Raw genomic sequence first — 27,414 nt, forward strand, 5'->3', positions numbered from 1 at the left:
TGTTCCTGCTACAGCCGCTTACGAAGGATCATATTATGTAGCATGGCACCTACTATGGACATGTATGCCCATGTGGCTAGAGAGTACTGCAAGGCTTCAACAGATATGTCAAGGCAGCGGAACCCTGACTTGAGCATCCCAAACACATGCTCTATAATGATCTTGGTTTGTGCGTGTGCCTCATTATGGTGTTATTGAGTGGGTATGTGTGCATTTCTGATGGGTGTCATCATCCACGGCTCCAGTGCATAGCCAGCATCCCCCACCAGATGGCTGTACAGGATATCCCCACTGGCAAATGCCTGGTACAGCTGTGACGAATGCCAGATGTGGGAGTCGTGATAGCTTCCAGGGCTGCCAGCACACACATTCATGATAATGCCCTGGGCATTGTATACAACCTGTCTGTTGATGGAGGGGAAGCCCTTGTGGTTTATGTAGACCCTACCTTGTTCAACGGGTGGTGCTTTGATGTGGATGTGTGTGCAGTCTATCCCACCCAGTACCTCGGGTATTCTGTTACACGATGGAAGAGACGCATATTGCTGGTCCTCTCCTCATGGGTGTTGGGGAAGTAAATGTGCTCACAGGCATGTGGTAGCATAGCATCCAGGAACTGGTGGAATATCCTGGATGCAGATGTCTGTTAGACCTCATGATGTCCCCAGTAGGTCTTTGGAAAGTACCTGTAGCTAGTATTCTTAAGGCTACACATAACTTGGCACCCACTGGGATGTGTTCCCCTCTGTTGGCTCTGGGTCTGTGTTGAGGCCAGCACAGCTTGATGATTTGCTGAAGTATGCCTCTGTCCATCCTGTAGCATGCTACTATCACCAGATCATGTAGGCCCTGGTAAGTTACCCTGAGTCTGAACAGTCTTCTCCACCTCTTCAGTCTGTGGCGGTTGTCAGCATTATCCTCCTCACTGCCCTCAGCCTCTAGCACATACTGATGGATCATAGCAATGGCAGCCCCTAACATTTTTTCTGTTAAAATTCCCCTGCATGTGTACACCAATGGTGCAAGGTTTGCGGGAAAACCAGACTGAAAGGTGTTTGCACAGTTGATACTGTTGTGCTGCAGATACTGCATGTATGATTGGCTGGCTATGATACATTCTATCTGCTTGCTGTTTTATTAGTACTTAATTGCTTGTATTCTGCCATTTACCTTTATATTTTCTTTTTCCCTTCCCATTTCCACCCCTTTTAAGCCCTGAAGCACGCTGCACAAACCCGGCGTCCAAATGTAAACAGTCATGCTATTTCCAGGGGTTTTTTGTGTGTTAGACACGGTGCGCACCGCACAAACCCTTTTAGCTAAGGTAAACAATGAGAAAGGGCCCTCCCCTGGACATGAACATGCACTTCATTTATTTTTATTTTTATTTATTTATTTTATTTTATTTTACATTTGTTGACTGGGCTAGTCCAGCTGGATATATGTCCATTTTCAGTAGAGGCCTGGGGAGAAAATCTCCAAGACAGATACAAACAGCCAATAAGTAATTGCTACATAAAAAAAAACAATAAGTAGATATAGAAGATAGTATATACATTTAACAGTAAAATAACATAAAACTATATACAAAGTTTAGAGGAAGATAATATAAGTATGCTAGTGGCTAAAAAATAGTATCCAGGTTCTTACTAGATGCTTATCATTGAACTAAAGACAATTAAATTAGTGGAGAGAGAACAGTTAGAAAATATATTAGTAGCATTAATGATAGGTTAGTCAGGGTTGGTACAAGGGCATAGCCAGTGTGTTTTGAGGAAGGTTTTATGTTTTTGTCTGAAGAGTGGAAAGGAAGGAAGGGAAGGAAGTTCAACAGGTAGAAGGTTCCAGTTTTTCCCAGTTGTGTTTGAGAATAGAGAGTCCCCAGCCATGTTGTGAGACTTGTTGATGTTAACTAGGAGTTTATTTGAAGAACGCAAGGCATTAAGATTTTTGTAGGGGGTTATGAGGTCTGAGAGTATTGGAGTATTGTTTGGCTGGTAAAGGACCTTATGGGCAATTGTAAGTTGGTTCAGTTGAAGCTGGTTTTGAAGTTCAAGCCATCTGAGTTGCTTAAGATTCTGACAGTGATGGGTTCTGAAGGGTTTACCTGTGGCAAATCTGGCAATATTATGATAAGAGGTAGCAAGTTTGAGAAGATTCTTTTTGGATAATTTAGTGTATATTGGTGAGGCATAGAGTAGAGTAGAGATTAGATGGGAGTGGGCAATGGCAGATCTTGCTATTGGAGTAAGGAAGGGTTTGACTCTGTACAGGCAGCACATTTTTCTGTTAACTGATTTTATAGTGTTGTTAATGTGGGTGTCAAAGCTAAGGTTGTTGTCTATTGTAATACCAAGGAGTTTGGTGGTAGAATCTGGGTAAATGAGGGTACCATTGTTAGAAATGACTGAGATACCTATTGGTGTGGACCTACAAGTAGGAGTAAAGAGTAGGAGCTTTGTTTTCTCGGGATTCAGTGGAAGGCAGCACTTTAAGAACCATGTCTCAACTATGCTAAATACTTTCTGGGTTTGGCATTGCAGTTCAGAAGCAGATTTAGCTGTGCAGATTAATGTAGAGTCATCTGCATATTGTATACAAGTTGCAGTGGGAACAGCCAAGTAGAGATCATTAATAAAAATTGAAAATAGGAGAGGACCTAGAATGGAGCCTTGGGGAACTCCCAGTGTGACTGGCAGGTGGGATGATAGATTATTTTCCCAGCGCACTGCTTGTTGCCTATTGCTCAGGTAGGAAGTAAACCACTTTATAGATTGAGTATCCAGGGAAAGTGATTTGAGAATATTGATAAGCAATGTGTGGTTTACCATATCAAAAGCTTTTGAAAGATCAATAAATAGTGCTGAAGAGAATACATTGTTATTGCAGTTTCTATTAATGGTGTCTATAAAGGATAGGAGGGCAGAGGTCATACTATGGAATGGCCTAAAGCCATGTTGGCCCTTAGCTAGTAAGTTGTGTTGAGTTAGATGGCCTATTAGCTGATGGTGAATGCATTTTCCATTATTTCTGCTAAGGGGGATAGAAGGGTTATTGGTCTATAGTTAGAATATTCTTTGGAGTTGACACCTTTGTGTAGGGGGATAATGTGTGAGACTTTCCAACTAGTAGGGATATATCTTTCTTTGATGGTTCTGTTTATCAGGATGGAAACAGGATAAGCAACTGCTTTGGCTGCTTTTTGTAGGTATTCAGCTGGGATTTGGTCAGCGGAAGGGGTACAAGGCTTTAGTTTTGCTAGGAGTTTGAAAATAAAGTTAGTGGATATAGGTTGTAATAGGAAGGTAGGAGGAGTGCTTGTTATGGGGGTGGGAATGCTAGAGGTGTCAGGAGATAGCTGACTGGCTAGCGTTTGGATGGCATCTGTGAAGAAGGAGTTAAAGTCATTAGCAGTTTGGATGGGAGTCTCATGGTTTGTTCCTATTGGTGTTGGTGTACTGGAGTGTCCTGGATAAAGGAGTCTATTGATATTTGCCCAGAATCTTTGATGGTTATTTTGGTGTGTTTGCTGTATTTTGTAGTAATAGTTTTTTTTTGTCCAAGAGTATGGCTTTTTTAGTAGCATTTCTTATTTGTCTAAATGTCTGTTGAGTAGATGAGCTTTTGGTAGTTTGCCACCTAGTCCAGGCTTTGTTTCTAAGTAGGATTTTTTGCCTGGTATCTTTGGTGAGCCATGGGGCTGGTTTTGACCTAATTCTTATATTACGTATAGGTGCATGTTGGTCTAGGATAGCTAAGAATTTAGAGTTAAAGTATTGGACAGCATCTTCTAATGGGAGGGTTTTTAAACAAGTCCAGTTACAGGCACTAAGTTCGCTCAGAAATAGTTCTTGGTTAAAATGCTTGTTGAAACGTAAAGTCCTATATGATGTTGGGTGGGAGATATCTATTTTTTGCCTAATTATATAGGTTAAGCAATGGTCACTTACATCATCAGGGAAGGTGCCTACTTTGTATGTTTGGTGGTGATTATTAATCAGAATCCAATTTAAGGTGCTCTCTTTTTGGTTTGGTTTGTTAATTCTAGTTGGGGAGGTGATGGTCTGAGAGAAGCCATGAAGGTTAATATGAGAAGTAGGATGCTCAGTATTGATGCACTTCCAATCTATATTGACATCACCTAGGATTAAAGTTTCTTGTGGGAAGGTTGCTGTGAACCAGCTAAAAATATCCTCTAAGGTGCTAATATTATTTCCAGGAGGTAGATAAATGCATAAGATATTTATGGATTTATTAGAATTAAGCTGAATCTTGGAAATAAGGATTTCTGCATTATTGTCCTTAGGTGGGGTATAAAGTGAGGTAGTAACATGTAGCCCTTCTTTGAAAAGAATTGCTACTCCCCCTCCCTTTCTTTTTATTTGGTCATTTCTTAGTATATTATATCCTGGTGGGATAATCTCATTATCTTGGGTCTGTGGTTTTAACCAAGTTTCTGTTAAACATAAAACATCAAAAGAGTATATGTCTAAGAGAGAATGGAGATGAGGAACATTATTGTGGATGCTTTGGATATTGAGATGTGCTATCAGAAGAGAATTGGGGAGTTTAATGGGGCTGTGTGGGATAGAGGGATTGGAGGTATAAGCATCAGTAGGTAGGACATTTGCAGGGCCTGGGTTAGACTGGATATCACCATTTTGTAATGATTTCGTTTTTAGAATGTACAGTGCATAATGTAGATTACTTATTAGAAATTGATATTTCTTGGTTGGGGGATTATAGTATTTAATGTGGGATAGTCTGTGGAACTTTGCGAGTAGGTAGCTAGGTGTAGATATTATATTTATATTATTTGGAGAAATGAGTATATGAAAGGATGGTTGTTTAGTTGGGTAGTGAAACCGAGAGTAATATAGGTGCTCAAAGGAGGTTAAGTTATATGCTGTGGTTATAAAAGATAGTAGTGTGGCAGTAAGTAGTAGTTTCAGAAGTGTTGACATGGTTGTGGTAGACATGGTGACAGCAGTTGGTTGCAGGGTATTAAAGATAGCTAAGAGAGGTAAAAGCTGTAATAGACAAGGTTTGAGTGGTAAGGCTAGGAGGAAAAGTATTAAGTAGTTAGAGCTGGAATTGCTTAGGTACAGTAATAAGGTGTGGTGCTAATTGTATTTGAAGGTGGGAGTTTGTGATTTGTTGGTTGGAGAGGAGGGTGTGGCCAAGAAGTATAAGTTTAGCGGCAGTGGGGTGGGTGGGATTTGGGGGTAGGGTAGGGGAGCGAAGTGAGCCCGCAGGGCGAACGGAGTGGGGTTCAGCTTGTTCTAATGAGTTTTCACAAAAAACAATGTGGGAAAGAGCTCAGGTAAGTCCCAAAGTAGATAAGGCTTTAAATGAATAGTACAGACAGAGTCTAGGCAGGCTGGCAAGGTCAGTATAATTAAGAAAATAAAAGAAGATTAGAAGAAAATGGTGAAGCTAAGTAGTGTTACAAGTAGAGTAGGAGAAGGGGGGAAAGAAGAAGGAGGCATGTTGGTTGGTCCTGGTGGCGCTTAGCTCTTAGTTCAAGGGAAGTAGTTTTTAACAGTTTAACATACAGGCAGAGAGCACATACATGAGTTTATTTTCTTCTTTTAAGGTGTCAGGGACTGATAAGCAATATCCATGCAAATGATGTGGTTGGTATTTAGCTGGGGGTTCCTGAAGAGTGGATGAGAAGCCTTGGATGAAAGTAGTCCAGGAGAAGGATGTCCTTTACCACCTTATCAAGTAACAGCAGAAGAGTAAACTGAGGATGAAGACAAATATGGCAGTCCCAAATATGACAATGTAAATATTGAGAGGCAAATTCTGAAACCCAATATTCTGCATCCTTAAACTATACTGCTGGAAATTTGTACATATGGGAAGTAATCTCAAAAGTGGCTGCTTTCTTCTCTGAGCGTTTTCTCCTCTTGGTGGGTGCTTCACCAACAGCCAACAAGTATTTAAAGGTCAGCTTTACATGTTTTCAGCAAGCCCCGTTATAACGCTGCCGCTGCAGTTGAAGTTAATATGCGGATACGTGCCAAGGGGGTGGCGTCACGGCAACTGTCCCCACTCCTAAAGGTAGGTGGCGCGGAAATGCAATGCTTCATTTCATTTAATAAGTCAATACAGCCTCAGACACTCCCCCCTTACTTAGCTGCGCATAGCTAAGCTGAAATGTGAGCCGTTCTTACACCAAGCATGACACACACCCTTTTCATGCCAGCTGCTTCTGCTGCTTACACCACTGCCTTATATCTCCTACATGGTTAGGTGCAGTTTGGCCTAGTCTTCGTTTTGTGATTCAGTAAATTTCCCTCATTTGCATACCTCACTGCCTTAGTCCCTAGTTACAACTCTACATCAGAGCCTTTCCTCTTAGCAACCACTGTTTACTGCTGTTGTTTTGATTCTAAATGCCATAGACTATAACAGCAAAATGTAGATTTCACTTAAAATTGCCTTATCACATTTTTTTTTTTATTTTCAGCATGAGTTTGCACACCACTGCCCTATGCTTAAACGGCCCAGATTGGCCAAAAAAAAAAAAAAAAACTTTCATTTTATTAATTTTGCAACACTTTTCCATGCCAATGGCCATATATTTGGCCATTGCCATGCCTAAGGATTATATTACATGCTTTACTTTGAGCTGTCATGCCTCCGTTTTGATTTTTTCAGAAATATATTCGGCTAGAAGCTGAATACATTTCTGCATGCTACACTATTCTGCCACGGATGCCTGCCTGCTTACTGGCTCACTAATTGACCTCATTTGCATGGTTTTCACAAGCAAATGAGGTAATTAGCATAATCTAGTCATGTCCATGGCAGAATAGTGTTAGCAGGCTCGTGCACATCCCCAGGCTTGTTTGCTGGATCACTCTGCAGACATATTCCGTGCAGGAATGGCTACACTATTCCTGCATAGAAAAATAAATTTATTATTCTTGGGGCATGTATAGTTAACTCACTAAAAGTTAAACATAAAATGTCATATTTATAATCATCCATCCTCCAAAAAATGCATACACGTGCATCAAACATTAACACTAAAAACCTACAGCCCAACAAAGTGTAACCACTCAGTCTCCACTGCCAGTCAAGTAAGCCCATCAAAAAGTTCATGAAATGATGGCACAATACATAAACACCACTACAAATGATCAATGCAACAAATGCACCAATAGCCATATGCACTGTAAAACTCAACAGTGAATAACCTATAAATTATGGTTTATATACCAAGCCCTAGAGAACACCTCTCTAACTAAAAAGCAAACATAAATATGAAAACTAGCCAATATAGTAACAAATAAATTGCCAACTATAAAACAGAATGTAGAAATTCATACCACATCTAAAAATAATAAAAATACACATACTTATAATTATTTCAAACCTATAATTTAATAAAATAGTATAGGCTGGACTATAAAAATGAGTGGAATGACCTATCTAAACACTTAACTCAACATATAAAAATCAATAAAAGCCTTTCGACCATTAAAGTCCTATCAATATATTAAAAGTCAAATAGCATGGAAAACACCAAAAATACAACTACATATAAAAACTTGTCTCAGACATATGATGACCATATATTAAGTTATCAAAACTAAATACAAGGGCCAATGTAAGCATCTAATTAAAAGCCAATATATACCTTAGTGCATTATATGAAGGCAACATACAGAATATGAGTCAGTCCTTCAACCATTAGAATGCTAAAAGGAGGAGACAGACATGTGAGTAGATGGGTCTTACAGATCAAAAGCAATATATCATAAATAAATATATCATAATTTAAAAATAGGCATCATACATTAAATAGAAACAGCTTCTATAGAGAAAATGCTAGCAGGTGCCATAAACACATTCAGCATATCCTGCAGCCTTTCAATGCTGGTTTCAATGGAATGGCCACATTCTGACCAGGCATTTTATCTACCCTCAGTTCAGTAATTCCATCTTATTTCTGCATGTTCAGTTCTAAGGACAATGTTCCCTCCTCGTAAACCTTCCATGATGACCTGGATAGCCATAAATTTAAAATAGTGTCCAGGGTATAGTAAGACATGTCTGGTCAATGGACTTCTAGCATCTTGTAGCCGTATATCTCTGAAATGTTTAGAAATACATTCCTTGAACTGCCTGTCAGTCTTACCTACATACAAACATTCACATAGGGTATAAATAACAATGTACACTGAATGTCTTGTCTTGCAATCAGCCTAACCATAGCAGGACTACAACTTCTTGTTAATGGGATGAATGAATTCACTAGTGTTAAGAATATGAGAGCAGCAGCTACATCTAGAACAGGGGTAAGTTCCAGTTCTTGTCCAAACTGGATCTTTGATGTAGCTCTTATTATAGCACAAAAGCTGTTTTAGGTTATGATTCTTCTTAAAGCTGAAAGATGGATGTTCACCTACTAGAACTACCAGTCTAGAGTCAGAGCTAAGAATTTTCCAATTGGATCTAATGATGTTGCAGACATAATGTATGCCATTGGCACAAGTCATAATGCATCTATGCGGCTGTTTATGTTTAACGTCACCACTGGGTGGCATACTTTATATTCTGTCTTTAAAGAATGGCCTCTCTGTTGTATTTCTTAACACCTGTATAAGGTTCTTCAGACCCTCAGTCTCTGTTGATGTGTAACCTCTACTCTTAAGTCACTCACTCGTATTGTGAACAGCTGCAGCATATTGAGCATCGTCTGTGTGTAACTGAGATACACAAATAAATTGATTTTTAATCATGCTTGAAAACATGTAAGGCAGATGAATGCTGTGAAGATGTAATAAATTATTCTTCCAGCAGTCTTTCTTATAAATACTTGTAGTGATCACACACACACACACACACACACACACAAACATATATATATATATATATATATATATATATATATAGATATATATATATATATATATATATATATATATATATATATATATATATATACATACATATATAGTGAGTCATGATGTTTTCTGTCTTAATGACCATATATAAATTGCATTCACTCTGCCTTTGAATGGGTATTACACATAAGTAGGAATTCTCAAAAATCTTATAGAGATAATGTTGCCTATTATGTTGCATTGCTAGTTTTTCATATAGCATCCACATTCTATGATACATTGAAAGAGCAAATACCTTGTGCCGACCAATGGGTAAAGGATCATTATCAGTGAATGAATGTTGTAAGTTAAAGATCATAAAACACAATGTTATGTACAAGCTGCAGTTTAACATTTATTTTAAAAGAGATTGGGTAGAATGAATTAATTAATATACTTATTAATCCTTTCCATAAGTGAATTTTGGAACAGACAAGTAGAGTCCCTTAAATAAAATAATATGGGCATTGTACAGATAGATTATAACTATAGAGGATATGTTGTATATTCTCAGACTTAAGACATATCTCACAATTTGACTTGGAGAGAAATCTGGTTAGTTCATACATTGACATAAGCCTGGTGTTAAGAAAATTATTAAATTTACTCAATATTTCCTTGATATGGCAGGTTTTGCAATCATGAGTAAATGAGCCTTAAATAATATGCATGCTCTGATTTCCCCATCCAAGAATGTACATTCACACAGATATGACAGGTCAGGCCTGGAAAGAATAAAATATTGATGAAAGTCAACTTCTGAGAAGAATAAAATAGGTCCATCCTTTTTAGAGCTCTTTTTGAAAGAGAAAATATAATTTTAGTGACAATTTCATTCTACTTATAAGAATTTTATTTTACATTTCCTGAAAGAAAAGGACAGTTATGAGACTAAGAATAACACATTCTCTATGATGTATCCAAACTGGCTCACTACTGAAATATTGGCACTCAAAATGCTGAGTACCAACAAGCTAGAAAAAAAGACCCAAAAACTCAAGAAAAGAACAAATCTTGAAGATCACTCTTTTCCTTTAAACTCCTTTTTCACAGGGGGTCACAAGCCCCACCACCCTCAGACTTGTATATTCCAACTCTGAAATTGCATACCTAAGAGAAAAGAGAATATCCCAAGAAATGGTCATCTTGAATTTAATATATGTGTGCCCATTTTTTGACTATTCAGACTACGTGTTTCAAGACATGTTCTTGTGGGTCCTGACATTTCAAATGGTTACCATGCAGAATCATCCAAACGTATTAAGTGTAAGTCTAAAAAACAATGGAATAATTCACTTTTAGCAAGATAGCATAATATCATAATGACTGATAAAATCCGTATTTGTAATCAAGGAGTTCATGAACTTTTGACATGTTATTCTTGAATATCAAGTCTGTACATACTCCAGGCAGAAATCGTTGACACAACTTTTTAGACCATTATATGAAAAGGTATTAACTACTAAATGTTTATGATATGTCCCTTTGATGATAAATAATGCATAAGTGAGTTACTACTGCTTGAAACAGAGATGCAGAAATGTATGTGTTTGAATTACATTGTCAGTTCTCTCTTTTCCTGCATGGAGAACACTCAAATCACTAAAAAAAATGTACCTGTAAAATAACAAAAATACTAATGTATTCCTTCTGTACTGCATGTCACGGAAGTGAACAAACACTTAGTTGGATATTATATACCTAATGGTAAGCTGATATATACTACTGTCATCTGCTACATAAAGCATTAGTATTTCAGCACTTTTAATTATGAGTGTATAATGCACTGTCACGCCAAGTCTGCTCTTCAAATTTTCCCTTAAGGAAGCTCTACTCTTAGTATAACCAGACTACTCACTGTATTATAAGCCTAGCACTTGTTCTCAATACTTCTCTACTAAGTAAGCACTCTCGTACTAAGTAAAGCACTACATCTACTTACCACCCCTGTGAATATCCACTTCCCTTAAAGGTATACCACTCCCTTATACTGTTCTAGCATGTCGAGTGGTAGATTACTGGCATCGTCTCCAGTTCAGCTGGTCAATCTGGGTATCTTGAGACAATGCTACAATTGTCTCATGTACACAGACAACCCTCTCCTCCTCCCAACAAACACAAATACATGTGAGAGATGCAACTATATAGCCAAACTGGAGGCTGAACTCTCTCAACTCAGGGCTGGCATGACCAGACAGGAGGAGGTGGCAACCACACACACAACAATCCCAGTCCCACATAGACCTACCACAACTGCAAACCAAACACATAAAAACACAAAGACATACTCGGAGGCTCTAATAAAAAACTTACCAAAACAACAGAGGCTCCCAAAGCAGACATCCAAAAATCCACCACCTCAAAACAAAACACATGCAACACACACTTCAATAAATCAGTGTGTCAACCAATCGCAGCCCTTAAGGCCAAACACCTTGCCTGATACACTAGTAATAGCTGACTCCATAGTCAGACACACTGATGTCCCACTGACCAGGCTGAACAAGGAGAAGGTGACTGTGAGCTGTCTATCGGAAGCTAGGATCTGCCACATAACACACACACTCAGGTCACTCCAAAGCAAGTACAAATATGACTCTGTCATTGTCCATGCTGGTGTGAATGACCTGAGATGTACCTCCCTGGACTACATGAAAAGAGACATAGAGGAGCTCTCCGATTATGTAACCCAGGTTGGTATGACCCTGACCCTGAGCAGCATCTTGCCCTCACCAAGAATGATACCACAATACAAAGACAAGATGATCAGCTTTAACAATTGGCTCAAGTACTGGTGTCATTCTAAGGGGATCCAATGTCTGTCTGCCTGGGATGATATGTTGGACAAGCCACGCTGCTTCAAGGGATGGCTTACACCTGTCACCACTGGGCTTCCGGATATTGGCTAAGGCTCTTGCCACCCCATAGGGCCTTTTTTAGGCAAGGCTCAAAAGACAAACCCACCTCCTTAGAAAACAAAAATGGAAAAAAATTAAGGGTAATGCTGCTCAACGCCAGAAGTCTAAATCTCAAGATGCAGGCACTTGATGCACTCCTCAGCATGGAGAACATTGACGTCTGTGCAGTAACTGAAACCTGGTTCAAGGCTCTTGAGAGCACCCCAGTGCTACCAGGCTATACCTTGTATCATGCTTTTCAGCCCCAAAACCTGGGCCGAACCACAAAGGGAGGGGGAGTGTCCATATTCATAAAGAACACCCACACCTCCAGGTTAGTAGCAGCACATGAACTCAAAAAAAAGGTAGTAAATAGTAGCACTAAAAACAACCAATAATCCACCAAAATGCTACTGGAGTCGCAGAAATGATACCAATTGAATTTTCTATTGTAGTTTATTGTAGTTCAACAGTCCATTGAAGCAGCACATGAAGCATCAGAGACCATACAGGTGCAACTAACCTTAGGCAAAACTGCTATACAACTGGTAGCATGTTACAGACCACCCTCCCAATCTCAAGAACCCCACTCAGCCTTCCTGAAGACATTGGAGGATATGAATGTATCACAAAATACCATCATACTGGGAGACTTCAACTACCCAATACAGATTGGGTACATTATTCTAGCCCTAATACCCTAGCCCAAAGGTTCCTGGAATTCATAAATTCAAATGCACTGGAACAACTAGTCACCTCTCCCACTAGGGGAGATAATATACTAGACCTGATCATCACAAACATGGGGACAAAATGCTCCACACCGGAAGTATACCCCTCACTAGTGAGATCTGACCACAAACTAATCACCCTGGATATACATATCCCACCTCCACCCCCAGCACAAAATACCACAGTGAAAAACTTCTCAAAAGCAGACTTCACTCTTCTTAAGACTGAGATGGTATCCTTTAAGCCCACTGTGCCAGTGGATACCACATCCCACAATGCCGAAACATTCACAAATGCTTTCTATGGACATCTCCAAGAATGCATGGATCATGCAATCCCAAACAAATCCAAGTCCCTCTCCACCAAATGTAAGCGTCCTGTCTGGTGGACCTTAGCCATAAACAAATTGTATAGCAAAAGAAGGAAGCTACTGCACATCAGAGCGAAATCCCATGAAGGGAAGACATCTCTGATCAACATTAGCAGAAAACTACGTTCTCTCATAAAAACATCCAAGGCAAACTTTGAGAGAAAAATTGCTAAGGACACTAAAGATAACCACAAAGCCTTCTTCAGCTATGTTAGAAACCTGGGCAGAAACCCTTAGATATGCTCAGAGTTGGTTCACAACAACAAAAAATACAATGAACCCACAGATATTGCTAACATTCTGGCTGACAGGTTCTGTGAAAATTTCTCCCCTCCTTCACCCCCAAAAGAAGAAATACTTATCCCAGCTGAATGTAATCTCCCTGTCATCTCAGATGTCCAAGTGAGAACCGCCCTAAACAAAACAAAAAACACAGCATCAATGGGACCTGACGGTATCCCGGGGTGCGTGTTACGTGAACTCCAAGAGGAGCTAAACCCACACATAAAAATGCTATTTAACCTTAGCCTTACTTTGGGATATGTACCTGAACACTGGCGTACAGCAACAGTGGTCCCACTCCACAAGGGGGTGCCTCTACAGACCCTGGAAACTACCGCCCCATAAGCTTAACCAGCCTGGTCTGCAAAGCTATGGAAAGAATCATTATGGAACTCATAAACAGAGACATAGGGGACCTACAGACACTTGACCCCATCCAGTTCGGCTGTGTAAAAGGCAGATCCTGCCTTTTAAACCTGGTTGACTTTTTCAAAACAGTCACTAGAGCCATTGATGAGGGCAAAGCAGTCCATACAGCATACCTGGACTTGGCTAAGGCCTTCAACACAATACCCCACTCAGGCATCATAGATAAGCTAAACAGCTTAAAAGTAAACCCTTGTGTCACTAGATGGGTTGCAAACTGGCTAAAGGACAGAACCCATAAAGTTAAAATCGCTGGAGCAATGTCAGACTCAAAGCCAGTCACAAGTGGTGTCCCACAGGGATCTGTCCTGGGACCCTCTTGTTCGGCATTTATTTCTCAGATGTTAAAGCAAACATGGGAGGGCTGTGGCTGACAAAGTTCGCAGATGACTGCAAACTAGGCACCATAGTCGATACACCAGCAGACACACACATCCTACAAAAGGCCTCACTGAAACAGACAACTGGTGCCATAGTCATGGCCTTAAACTAAATGCCAAAAATGTATAGTCATCCCTTTTGGAAAAACAAAGTACCCACAAATTATCACATAGACAGCAACCCACTGAGTACGGAAAAAGTAATCAGAGACCTAGGGACCCAAGTAGACAGCGACCTCTCATTTGACACCCACGTTGCCAAAGTGGTTAGAAAAACATTCTACCTTGCACACCTCATCATGAAGGGATTCACATCCAGATCCAAGGATGTCATTGTACCCCTATATTCCTCCCTCATCAGACCCATGATTGAGTACAATGCCCCATTTGGTATGTACCTCACCCAGCATTTGCAACAGCTGGAGAGACCACAAAAGTACCTCACCAAAAGGATCAAGGGTCTCCAACATATGTCTTATTCTGCCAGACTAATGAAACTTCAGCTCTATTCAGTAGCATACCGCCTGCTCAGAGGTGATCTCTGCCTGAAGTACAAGGCCATGTCCAATCAGGATCTGATGGACATGCTCCACCTCAAAAAATCCAAATCCATCAGGACCACGAGAGCTAAAGACTTAAACCTCGGCACAAGTATGAATAGGACATGCTAGAGGGATAGATTCATAACCCAGAGGCTTCCCATGCTTTGGAACAGGATCCCAGTTCATATTAGGCAGAGCCCCTCACTGACTCTCTTCAAGAGAAATCTTGATGAGTGGATGGGAGATCGTAAGTTTACCCCAGGGGTCACATCTGTGTCACTGCTAGACAGGGGCACAGTAAACTAATTCTATTATATAAGGGGACCTTCATCGTGTCACTACTAGACAGAGGCACAGTATTCTAGATTTATTCTGTACATTTTTGTACCATTTCATGGGGTGGCAAAAGTCACATCACTATGGCTAGGCTTACAAATGCCCCAGGGCAGATAGCCTAGTACTATACTATGAAACTATGAAACTAGTGATTTCTAGCCCCATTTTGCCACTGCTGAAACTTAGATGTGCATACTGTATATAGTCATAATGCCCACTTTATCAATTTCTAGCAGTATAAGATCATTTCTAATACTTGCATTCCAGATATATACAGTGTGCAATGACTAGTCAGTAGCATTGCCTTCAGCAAGTAAAAAGCAGTACATATCCTACTGTTTCTGTATTTTAATCTACACTATCCTAAGGTTACATGTGTTCTCTCTTTTATTCTTTAGGTATTGTCTCTTGGTTTTACTCCATGTTGTTATCACTTGAGGATATTGCTTTTGAAGGATGCCACACTGGTGTGAATACCTTTGACACTGGTAGCTGGTACTTTATAAACTAGTTCAGTGTGTTTTTTTTTTATTGTGCTCTGCCAAAAAAAAAAAAAAAAACAGTCATAATCAGTGTTGCAAGGGTTATTCCTGTTTAGAGAGGGTAATAGATACATATGCATACACTTTGATGGTATGATGCACACACACAAACATACACACAGTTCCTTCATATCTGGCAAACTGAACTTTAAGCAGGTGTTTTATCATCTCCAAGAGTTGACATCTCAGGGCAGATGTCCTGACCTATCAGTATTATAAGACATATTTCTATTTTTAATGAAGGACCATTGACAGTTTTCATCTGATTATGGATGAATGATGATGTTATTGGCTGTAAGGGGAAGCAGATGATGCTTTCTTGTGTGTGAGTGAAAAGGGTCTCTATTATATAAATGAATGTTCATAATATCGAACGCTCTGAAAATTGAAAATGCTGAACCTCGAAGTGTTTCTTGTGAGATCACAGTACAGTGAAGTTCAGAATATTTGCCCTTTCCTCACTGTAGTGCAATCTTGGAGTTGGTATTAATATCTTAGCGGGAGAGGTCCAGCATTTTCACTCTTTAGAGCATTCGGTATTATGAACTTTCATTCATATAATATAGACCCTGTGAAAAGGGTAATAAGAAAGAAACTCACAATTAGAAAAATCCGGCCATGGTGAATTCTGATTACAAACCATTGCTCACTATTATTCACCTTTAGAGCCAGAAGGTTCTAGTGACTCACATTTTGAGGTTGTTACAAAATAGCTTGCTCATACTCTATGATATGTGCTTGGCAGGGTAGTAGGAGGCTCTCAAGAAAAAGCATCCTTACATTTCCAACAAGTCTTTGATATGGTCCAAACATCTTTTCTTTCTGCAGTGAAAACTTTCTTTTTTGAGACAATGTGTGAACGTCATTCTGTAGCCATAGGACTAAATGTGCATTTTTCCTGAGATGTTTACATAGGTAGGAAGCTGAGACAGGAGTGACTGGGAAGTCTATTTCTCACTCTCTCTCTTTCCTTCTGTTTTACATATGCATGCTGTCTAGCCTATATTAAGTAGAACCCTCTAGCTCGACATTTTCTCTGCCATGATGATTGTGTCTCCTTTAAGCAACTGGTGTTATGGATGATATTTGTTTGATTTCGGGCACTAGGGAGGGCATTTCATTGTACTTGGACTGTACTGTTGTTATTACTTTCTTGTGTCAAAATGTACTAATATAGCTTGGGTTCTGTGGGGCCACCATGCTGACAGAAATTCTAAAATCCTGGTTGTTCTATGATGCATTTTATGCCATATTTTGGAAAGATACTGGCTTGCTCTTTTTTTTTTTTAACTGCTACCAAGAGGAGTTATGTACATGCCCAGCAGTATTGTGTATATCCACAGATAAAAATAGTGATATTTGTAATCACAAAGCCATGCATGCACACACATACTGACACTGCCCTTGACACACTGGATCTAGCACAATACAGACACATGCACACATTGCATGCTTACCTCACTTAACTATATGGAAACTGGAGGAAGAACATTTCACATACAACATGTGTTTGGGGTGTTGGAGGAGAACAGAATACACGATAAATCCACACAGAGACGGGGGGAGGCATGTATACTCCACAAAGAAGATGCCACAGGCAGAACTCAATCAGAGCCAACCCCTTTGAGATGACAATGCTATTTACTCACTGCATTACTGAGACAATGAGCTTTTGCTTTTATACACATCCATCTCTTCACAGACAACCTAAGATGTCTACTTACTGTTTGCAATGTTGATGTTTTTGATAAAAATGAAAGGATTACAGCTAACTTGTTACACTTGAATGCACTGCAAACCCCCAAATATAAACAAGTATACAATAATAGTTTTATACTGATTTCAGCAAATACAGTACATTATGTGACACTTCATGCTATGACATGCCATGGACTTTTATTCACAGACAGCCTCCATGTAATCAATTACACCTACTGTATTGACTTTGTACACCTCAGATGTGAATTGTGGAAAAAATAACAACAATAATTTTTGTAGCAACAACATTCACACACTCCCATAACAATCAACTATTAGTTGCAATTTACAACAAAATTTGGATAACCCCTTTCATAATGCTCAACCTCTTTTCTCAAGAAACATAAAAATATGCAAAAAGTAATGTGGACCAAAATCCCAAAATCAAGGATAATTTTTAAATGCTACTCAGATTCACATAAAGTTAAGAGAGCAACAAGTTTTGCATCAATATGTTTTCTAAACAAAAGATGTGAAATTCATTTTATAAGGAACTGACCAAAACTATGTGATAATCAAATGTTCTACAAAATAACAAACCAGAAAAAATGTGAACCACAACTAAATCAGAATGTAGGAATCAACAGGAACAGCAAGGCAATAATCCAAAAACAGTTTATTTGAGAGCTTTCGTCTTGTCAATACTAGACTTCCTCAGAATAAAATACTCAACAAATACACATCAGTTTAAATAAAATTTAAATAACCGACCCCTCCTCTCATTTGCTAGCCAAAAATTACTTCATTTCCTTAACTACATCATACAAAGTTAAAGCAGATAATGTGCCCTTAAAGGAATACATATCCATATATTAGACTGAAAAACAAATAGGGTACACACACTAAATACAATTCTTAAAAATCAAAAAAAAAAAAAATATATATATATATATATATATATATATATATATATATATATATATATATCTACACACACACACACACACACACACACACACACACACACACACACACACACACACATAACATTAGATTGTAAAGTCACTGATACTAAAGTGTCATAACTATTCTTACATGTAGAATAGAGATTTTAATTTTTTTTTAAATATACAAGACATTAGATTTTGAAACCACTGATAATAAAGTGTCATAACTATTCTTACATACAGAATGGAGATTTTAGTTTTAAAAAAGGAGTTGTAGAAAATTTAGAGTCACATAAAGCTAAGAGAGCAACAAGATTTGCATCAATATGTTTTCTAAACAAAAGATGTGAAATTCATTTTATAAGGAACTGATGAAAACTATGAGATAATCAAATGTTCTATAAAATAATCAAATGAAAGCTATGGTCCCCCTCAAAATGCATATCTCAAACTGACTCCAAAGATGGGCATCAGTGCTATCTCCCAGTTCTGGCAGAGATCATCTCCATGGTTTTCCCCAACTCTCAGGACCAAACTCTTCACAATCAGGTTAACATTGGCCAGCCACAAATCCTATCCTTATCTTTAGGAGAGGCAGATAGCATAACAAATCCCTTAATCATTCCTCTCAACGTCTTTGCTCAAGAATTCTAGACAAGGACAGAAATAATGGGAGGACAAAGGCAAAAAACCAAGAATAGAATTTAAATATTTCTGCTATAAACAGAAAGTTGGTAGAACAACAGATTTTGTATTAGCAAGCATGTATTTTCTTAATGATATGAAATCTGAAACTCAAATACCTATGATTTTTTAGTGACTGCAGTGTCAACGATTTACTGAAAACACAAATCTTGTGAGGAATAGACCTAAAATGTGAGGCAAAAATATAGACATTCTATAAATTTCTGGACAATTGAGAGGTATTCCCTTAACTTTTTGAAATATTCTAACATGCATCCCTTTGAATATCACCCTATGTTTCCTATAGCAATATTGCTTTTAAAACAGTCATTTAGTTTTCCTGCTGCCCCCACTACAGTTTCAGCCAACTATGGGGCATATCTGATGCGAACAGACAAACAGAGAGTGCTTACAGCCTGCAAGTGTAATCAAATCAGATATGCATAAAAAAGCTTGTATTATTCACACTATATTTGTTTGCTTGACTACAATCTTAAGCCAAGCAGAACTTTTACATAGATATAAGTAACATTAATGCATTTTTTTGAAAATAGTACAATGTGCAGTGTATGAAACTGACAGCATAATCATATGTAAATGGCTGCTAACACTAATGAGAGCCATCACATATGCAAATGTATTTATAGTTTGTAAATCTATGCAGAACGCTGATCTACATAGACCATTTTCAGGCTCAGTCCTAAAATAGAAATTAAAAATTAGTCAGACTAGTACAGATTCATAGTCAATGTTCATTAAATGTTGAAATCAAAAAGGAAGTATAATTCAGAAATGTATACAATTAGTCCAGTGAAATGTGGCAGTCAACTCTATGACACCATCCTTTTTTTGGTGTACCTGGTGAGCATGTGTCAGTGGCTAGGTCTGGAGCCATTATCCATGATGTTGCCAACACAGCCATCAGTGTTGTGGAAGAATCTCCCAGCAGTTGGCCACACAAGTTATACCTACATGTCTTGCAGGGTGATGTTCTACAGGTACATCTCTTTGGTAGTTGCACACATTTATATCCACAGAAATCTCGATATGATAACCCCATGAATGTAGGTAGCAGGCTACTCATGATAGTGCCAATGTTATGTATTGCTGGTGATGTTGAATGCGCATTGCAACTGTGGCTAATAACTCCCATCTGCAACACCCACATTATGGTGGAGATGGAGTATAACACCACACTGTCACAAACAAGGAACATTAAACATGTGTTGAAAGTGCTTAAGGACCACTTCCACTGTTTATCTATATCTGCTGGGTCACTGCAGTATGCTCTGGAAATCTACAGTAAGATATATGTGCTACATAACATAGTGTTATAAAAGTAATAGAAATACACAACTTTGTAGCACAATAGAAGTCTCACCACCATGTATTAAACCAAAGAAATGTATTAACTGCTTTCATTCTTTCAGAAATAATAACTTCTTCAGAATACCAGTTACTACTTGCTGAATGCTATTTGAATATAAATGGCATCACAATTGAAATCATAAATCACAGTTAAACCCTAATTAAGAAGAAACATATCAGAGTCACACAAATAAAGAATAAAATCATGTATAATCAACATATGAAAAAATTAAATGTTATTATACATTAATTATAATTATAATTTAATAAACGTTTAACTGAAATGCAGTTTTCATTTTTTTTGTTTTTCAGTGAGTGCTATAAAAGTAATTACAAACTGTGGATATCTTATCGCTGTGTGACATACCTGTGGTAGCAGCAGAGGATGAATTGAATGTTGAGTTATCAGAAAAAACAGTTGCAGTAGGATTCCATGCAAGGCAGAGGCAGATGCAGTGACATTGGAAAATATATGAAATCTAATTCAAAACTGTGGATTCTGAGAAGATGAACACAGAATGAAACTGATGCTTGCAATGACACAAACCAGGCTGTATTATAGTAGGCTGACTATCCATACTATGTTTCAGACACTTTTATATCCAGTCAGGCCAGAGGGTAGGGAAGGGTACATCCACCATCATTTTCATAACTGGGGTGAGTTACAATACAGGAGACAGCAATGCTAGCACAGCTGAAGAGACACAGGTGGAGGATGCATTAACCACACACATGGCTAAGTGTTTAGGGGATTCAGGAATCACATGCTCCAGCTGCGATGTAAATTCCATGGGTAGAATGCTGGCTTGATGTATCATGTGGTCCGGCAGTGTTAGGACTAGAAAATTCCTGCTCAAGGAAAGATGTATCACATTAGAAGCCAGTACAGAAACTTCACTATAACCTCCCAGATTGTGTTCCACTAGAATGTCTGCATACACAACTCAGGGAAAGGGCACAACTAGGTGTTTCTTAGAGTAGAACTACAGGAAAGTATCGTGTTATTGAACTACAGGACCATGGTTCAATGGTTGGTGGGGTGTGTCCACTATGAAGACAGAAGAGCAGCAGACATGTCCATGGTGATGGCCAGCTACAGGGAAGATGCAGCCATGAATGATCAGTGAAGCCACCACCACCACGGTGTTTGCCTTCTACATAAGCCTGGCATGTGATTGTGCAATGTGCACCAATCCGCAATAATTTCCATATTTACCAGTTGCCCACATACCATCAGAGCCACCAATAACATCAACAGGCATGTCTGTTCCAGGGCTTTATACACAATTTCACTCTGCATGTATTGTATTATGTTCTACTGTCCCTGCAATGGTTACAGTTCATCAAGTAGGCCGACCAGCACAATTGATATCTCTGATGTGGTGCAACTAGTGGCTGTCTGTGCTTGGATCACTACTGAGATGCACAACCACTGACTGGTGGCATCCGTGACTGGGAATGTCTTGGGGGCATTTCAGGGATGGCAAGCTACACTTGTCTTTCAATGCAAGGTGCATATATCTCAGAGGCAATGTGGCCATCTGATACTGTTTTTGGTGATAATATCTATATAGCACAGGGGCTACTCTGGGGTATACCTTCTTGTTTGTTGGTCGCTAACAATTTTTTTCGCAATCCCAGAAATTCTCTTGTATCAGTAATCTAACAACAGAGCAATATTACTCTTTGAATGTCACATGGTATAGGTTGGGTGCAGATTATCTCATCATCATTATCAACCCCCCTTTTCCCATTTTCTACTTGGGTTCATAGTGTCATGTCAACTGTAGCCATTCCTTTCAAATCAATGCCACTCTCCCACCTTCCTCTACAGTCATTCTTGACTACTGCAGGTCTTCTTTTATACAATCCATCCACCTCTTTGTTATATGCCTTCATTTCTTCTTGCCCTTTCCCTGTTTGTCGCCGTACTGTTCACCAGATAGTCTTCTGCTTTGCTGCACATGTACCCACACCACCGTAACCTTTTTTCTTTGACCTTCTCTGTAATTGGTGCTACTTGGGCTTCTGCTCTAATTTCCTCATTTCTTTCTTTGTCCCACAGTTTGCATCCTACCACTCATTTCAGGTACTCCAGCTCCATCACCTCCAGCTTTCTCAACTGCTTTGCCGTCACTGTCCAGGTTTCATTACTATACAGTAGTACTGGTTGCGCCACTGTTTTGTACACCTTATGTTTCAGCTTCTTTGGCATTCTTCTGTCATACACTACCCCTGACCTTCTGGACAAGTTGACTACAGCCCCTCTGATTCTAGCTCTGACCTCTTCATTCAGACTTCTTTTCTCTTCAACCATACAGATACCTAAAGCTGTTAACCTGTTCTAATATTTCCCTTCTATCTCAATTTTTAGCTTCTTCTGATTTTTCCCATTTGCTGCCATTACAGCCATCTTATTTGTAACCAGTTTCATCCCATTTGCTTTCAGTTTTGCATTTCATTCCCCTTTCATTTATCAAAGTTCTTGCTTAGACTCTGCCTGTAATACCACATCATCTGCATACAGCATCCTTGCTCAACCATCCCCTCCAGCATGTTTGCTGTTGTAGTCCATCACCAGTATGAATGGTATAGCTGAAACCTGATGCACACCTCAGTCTCACTGGAAGCCCCTCTGTGAGTCCAAACACTGTTTGTTCTTGTGTTATTGGGTCCTTATGCACTAAGTCTACCAATGTTTCTTGGACTTTGATCCATTGCAGGACTGCCCAAATCACCTTTCTTAGGGCCTTGTCATGATTGTCATTTACATTCTCGAAGTCTAGGAATGCCAGTTGTAATCCTTCATCACTTTCTAGCTTCTTCTCCCCATTTGACTAACTGTAAACATTGTGTTGGTTGTGCTGCATCCTGATCTGAATCCTAAGTGCGCATCTTCTGTCATGCTACTCTGAGTACTCGTTTATCAGTCATCCTCTCTGGAACTTTCATGCAGTACGGCAGGAGTTTGGTACATCTATACAATTCACAGTTGGGATATGCCCTCTTTGCTCCTATATACTGGCACTAGAATGTTGATTCACCTGTCATCTGGGAAATGCCTTTCATAGTATAGTGCTATAGCTACCCTAAGGGGTAATTTCTCCCCTAACTCACCCAGCGTCTTGATCATACCTGCTGTGGCCTCATCTAAGTCTACTCCTTTCACTGATGTTATTTTCTTTAGCGTTGGTCCTAGTTCTTCTTCTAGGGTAGGCTCCTCTTCTTCTCTTATTGTAGGCTTTGTCTGGGGCAGTACAGCTTCTGTGGAGTTTTCTTCATTCAGAAGTGTCCAGAAGTACTTTTTCCATTTGCCTTTGATTTCCTGTGGACTGGTGAGCAGGTTGCTGATGGCATCCATTTTGAAGAGCGTCTGATGACTATCTTCTTTATCTTTTTGTCTTTGCCTTGCAGCCTGATAGTGTTTCTATATTTAATCTACAAAGTCATTTTTCAGAAGCTGTTTGAATGCATCTATCCCTTGTTCTTTGCTACTACAACTAATCTCTTAAACTCTATGTTAGCTGGCCAGTATACTTTCTTAGTCTGGTTCATCTTTTTTAGTTTCCATTTTTACAGCACTCCTTCTTTCTTATGACAATCTCCTGGACCTCTGCATTCTACCACCACGTGTTTATGTACCTTATTTCCAAACCTGGCTCAGATTAATATCTGTTTTGTAGTCCACATACATGCTGTGAGGTGCTGCCATTCTCCTTCAACTCACCTATTTTCTGTTATTCTTCTTCTTGCTGAGGTGCTAGGATCCTGAGTATTTCCTTGACCTCTTGTCCTTTCTATCCAGTCAAATTCAAGGTCTTCAACATAGCCTCTTTTGCCCCTAGAGCCTGCTCTGACCACTGCTTGTGGCTGATTGTTACAACTAGTAGTTCATGTTGTGGGCTGACTGAGTCATTGGGAATTACTTTGCAATCTTTGATTCTACCCCAGTGTTCTTTCCTTACTAGGAAGAAAATTTCCTGAGTTGCATGTTGATTACTCTTGTTTGACATCTTGTGACTCTCTCTCTTGATGAACCATGTGTTGGCCACCATCAAGCCATTTGCCAGACATAAGTCTAGAATGGCCTGTTCTTTTTTATTCCTGTTCCCCACCCATGTGTACCCTGATAGTCCTCATATCCTATTCTGTCTGTCCCAAAATGCTCATTCATATTTATCATTATCAATACCAACTCATATTGTCCTGCTTTATCTACCAGGTCCTGGAGCTGCTGACTGAATGCACTCTTTCCTACACTATCATAATCCTGCTGTAGGGCATAGGCTGAGATTATGAATACTACCCTATCCATACACTGTAGTCTGATTGCCATGATTCTGTCACTAATTTTGATGACATCTCTAACTGTCTTTATATGCCTCTCCCTCACCACAATTCCCATAACATTTCTAGTTTGTCATCCTCCTGAGCAGTAGACTCTGGATCCTAAGCCAAGTGCCCTTCCATCTTGTTTACAGGATACAGAGGACATCTAGCCTCCTTCTTACCATCACATCATTCATTTCCATGATGTGTCCTGTCAGGGAACCTGAGTATAGCAATACTTAACTTGGTGTGAAATATCTGTTGGCATGCTTTGTTTTCTATGATGTGTGGCAAGGCATTCCTAGTTCTACTTGTTACTGTACGCTTTCTTTTCAGTCAGTGATTTTGTCAGCCCTGGTGCTATTTACACACACATATATGTATATGTAAATATGGGTCTACTTTGACCCACTGAAATAACACTTCAGAGAAACACAGTTTCACTAGTCCGGTTTTACGAAAGTGCATTTCTCCAGAAATGCACTTTTGAGAAACTACAGTTCACCAAGATTGTTGCTGGAGATCACAGTACAGTGGGGCTAAGAGAAATTTCCCTTTTCCCCACTGTAGTACAATCTCGGAGTTGGTATATACTAGTAGCTTGTCCCCCTGCATAATTTACTGTAGTGTATTTGGTTTTTTTTTGTTTTGTTTTTTTTAATGCTTCGGTGATCACACTTTCGTGAAACCAGACTAGTGAAATGAGTTTTGCTGAAGTGTTATTTTAATGGGTCAAAGTACACCCATATATATATTTGTGTGTGTGTTTATGTATATCTATATCTATAGATACAAACACACATACACACAGACACTTACATTTGTTTTTGGATCTCATTGTATTCTACTGTGATTATGTACAACTATGGTATACTCCACCACAAATTGTTTATTAGACACAAATAAGTAAAATGGGTATAGTTAAAAACAACAGTTATAATAACAAGTGAAGGGGCACACACCTCTCACCTTATTTGTTTAGGAATCCTGAACAAACCCAATCATAATGTGAGACAAAGGTCACAAGTCAATCACAATTTTAAAATATTACTTAGATTCACTTAACAAGGTAATAGAACAACATCCTTTGCATCAACATGCATTTTAAGCCTTACAGAGTATCACACTCAAATGACTGGCTTTGTAGACTGTGATCCTCAGTGGTACATAGTGACTACCATATCAACAGTTCTGCACTCACAAATTACTAATATAGACCAAACACACAGTTGTGCTCATGGTATTATTACAATCACATTAATTAAGAAAACTGTGTGTTGCGTGAGAGTTTTAGTGTAGTATTTGAAGTATTATTGACATAAATATTGCTAAGCCACATAATAAAAATGGTTAAATAGATCAGAAAACAAAGTATATTGCACGAAAGGCTTATAATTCAAAGATATAAGACAGCACTACTTGAAATGTGCGCATTATCATTAGCTCAAATGCTAATTAAATTCTGAGATTAGCATACAGCAGTATCAAACATTCCTACCTATTATCCTCAATATATTTGCAAACTGTAATAACATGCTTTTAAAGAGAAGTAATCAACAGTCATTACAATTAGTGTAATAATTTTTTAATGATTGCAGTCACAGATGCATTTTTCAACACTGTGATAGACTAAATGTGTTTTTTTTTTATTTGTTAAATGGATAAGGACTGAACAGAACAGCCTACTTTCAGAGGTGACCCAGAGGCACTGTCTGATTAAAATCAAGCAGGCAAAATGATGTCAGAACTGAAACAATCATACTCAATACTACAAGCTGGAACACGTCAGCAGCTTATAACTTTAATTATCTGCATTAAATAGTTAAGACAATTGCATACTGCTTTTAACAAGTCCAACTAAACAGATTAGAAAATGCATCCTTATGGTTTTCTCAAATAGTACTATATGTTTTCAAAATCTGGAACCTAAAGTATGTTAAGTCCATACTGTATTTCTCTGATTACATACTTCATTTTGTATTGCAAGCTGTGTTACGATGAACTGTTTTAAAATCATGACATGAAGGCTTTTAAAAATCTCAGCTTGTTTCAGACCATGGAAAGTGGAGATACTTAGAAACCATTAAAAATCTACAGAACACCAAAATGTCTACAACACCTCATTACCTGAAGAACTATTTTTGTAGTTTAAATAACTAAGCCATGTTTTATAGAACATCCATTAACACAGTAGTCTCTGAGAATGTTGCAAATATCTCTTAATTATTTTCTGAAGAATTTTACAATTTCACATGTTTGCAAAGTGTGTATACAATTTATATATGTCAGTACATTGGCAAAATGGCACCATACAAGCAAAACAGCAGGAAGGCAACAACGGAAAAAATCCCACAGAATCTTTCAGCTGAATAATTACTGCAGAATTTTCAGTTTAAAATGTCTTCTTCTTCTTCTTGTAAAACATATTTATGTGAAGAAAACTGAGCACTGTGTTTTAAAAATTCTAGTTTTCATGTACCTTTATGAAAAAAAAAGAAAAATGTAAAGACTTTTTTTGGAAAAACAAGTACTTGTATATTTCTAAATAGTAGCCAACTTATAAGCAATTCTAATAAATAGTGGGGGAATGCACATCCAAACAGAAGTGTTTCTTAAGTGGATATAGGACATGTGCCCCTCTTTCTCCCCATAAAATGCAGCTTTCTGAGAAAAGTCAATTCACAATCTTCTAATGTTAATTTTGTACATTTGAGGAATAATATTCACTTTTTTGCCCTGAAGACCTCTTAAATCTGATATAAGAATTAATATATCCCAGCTATTCCAAATCTAAAACATCACAGGTATGACTGTTTAGGCAAGAATAATATAATGGCATATATATATCAGAATATGTCTAAATGACAGACGGCACAGCTGGTCATGGTTTACTAAAGGCATACCCATGTATGCAACTGATAAGGTAGATTTTAAGCAAGGGAACCAGGAAGAGAAAGGATGGTAGGACAGGTATCAGGTGA

This window comes from Protopterus annectens, chromosome 2.part0 (genome assembly GCF_019279795.1).
Source record: "Protopterus annectens isolate FY-2018-M chromosome 2.part0, PAN1.0, whole genome shotgun sequence".
NCBI lineage: Eukaryota > Metazoa > Chordata > Ceratodontiformes > Protopteridae > Protopterus > Protopterus annectens.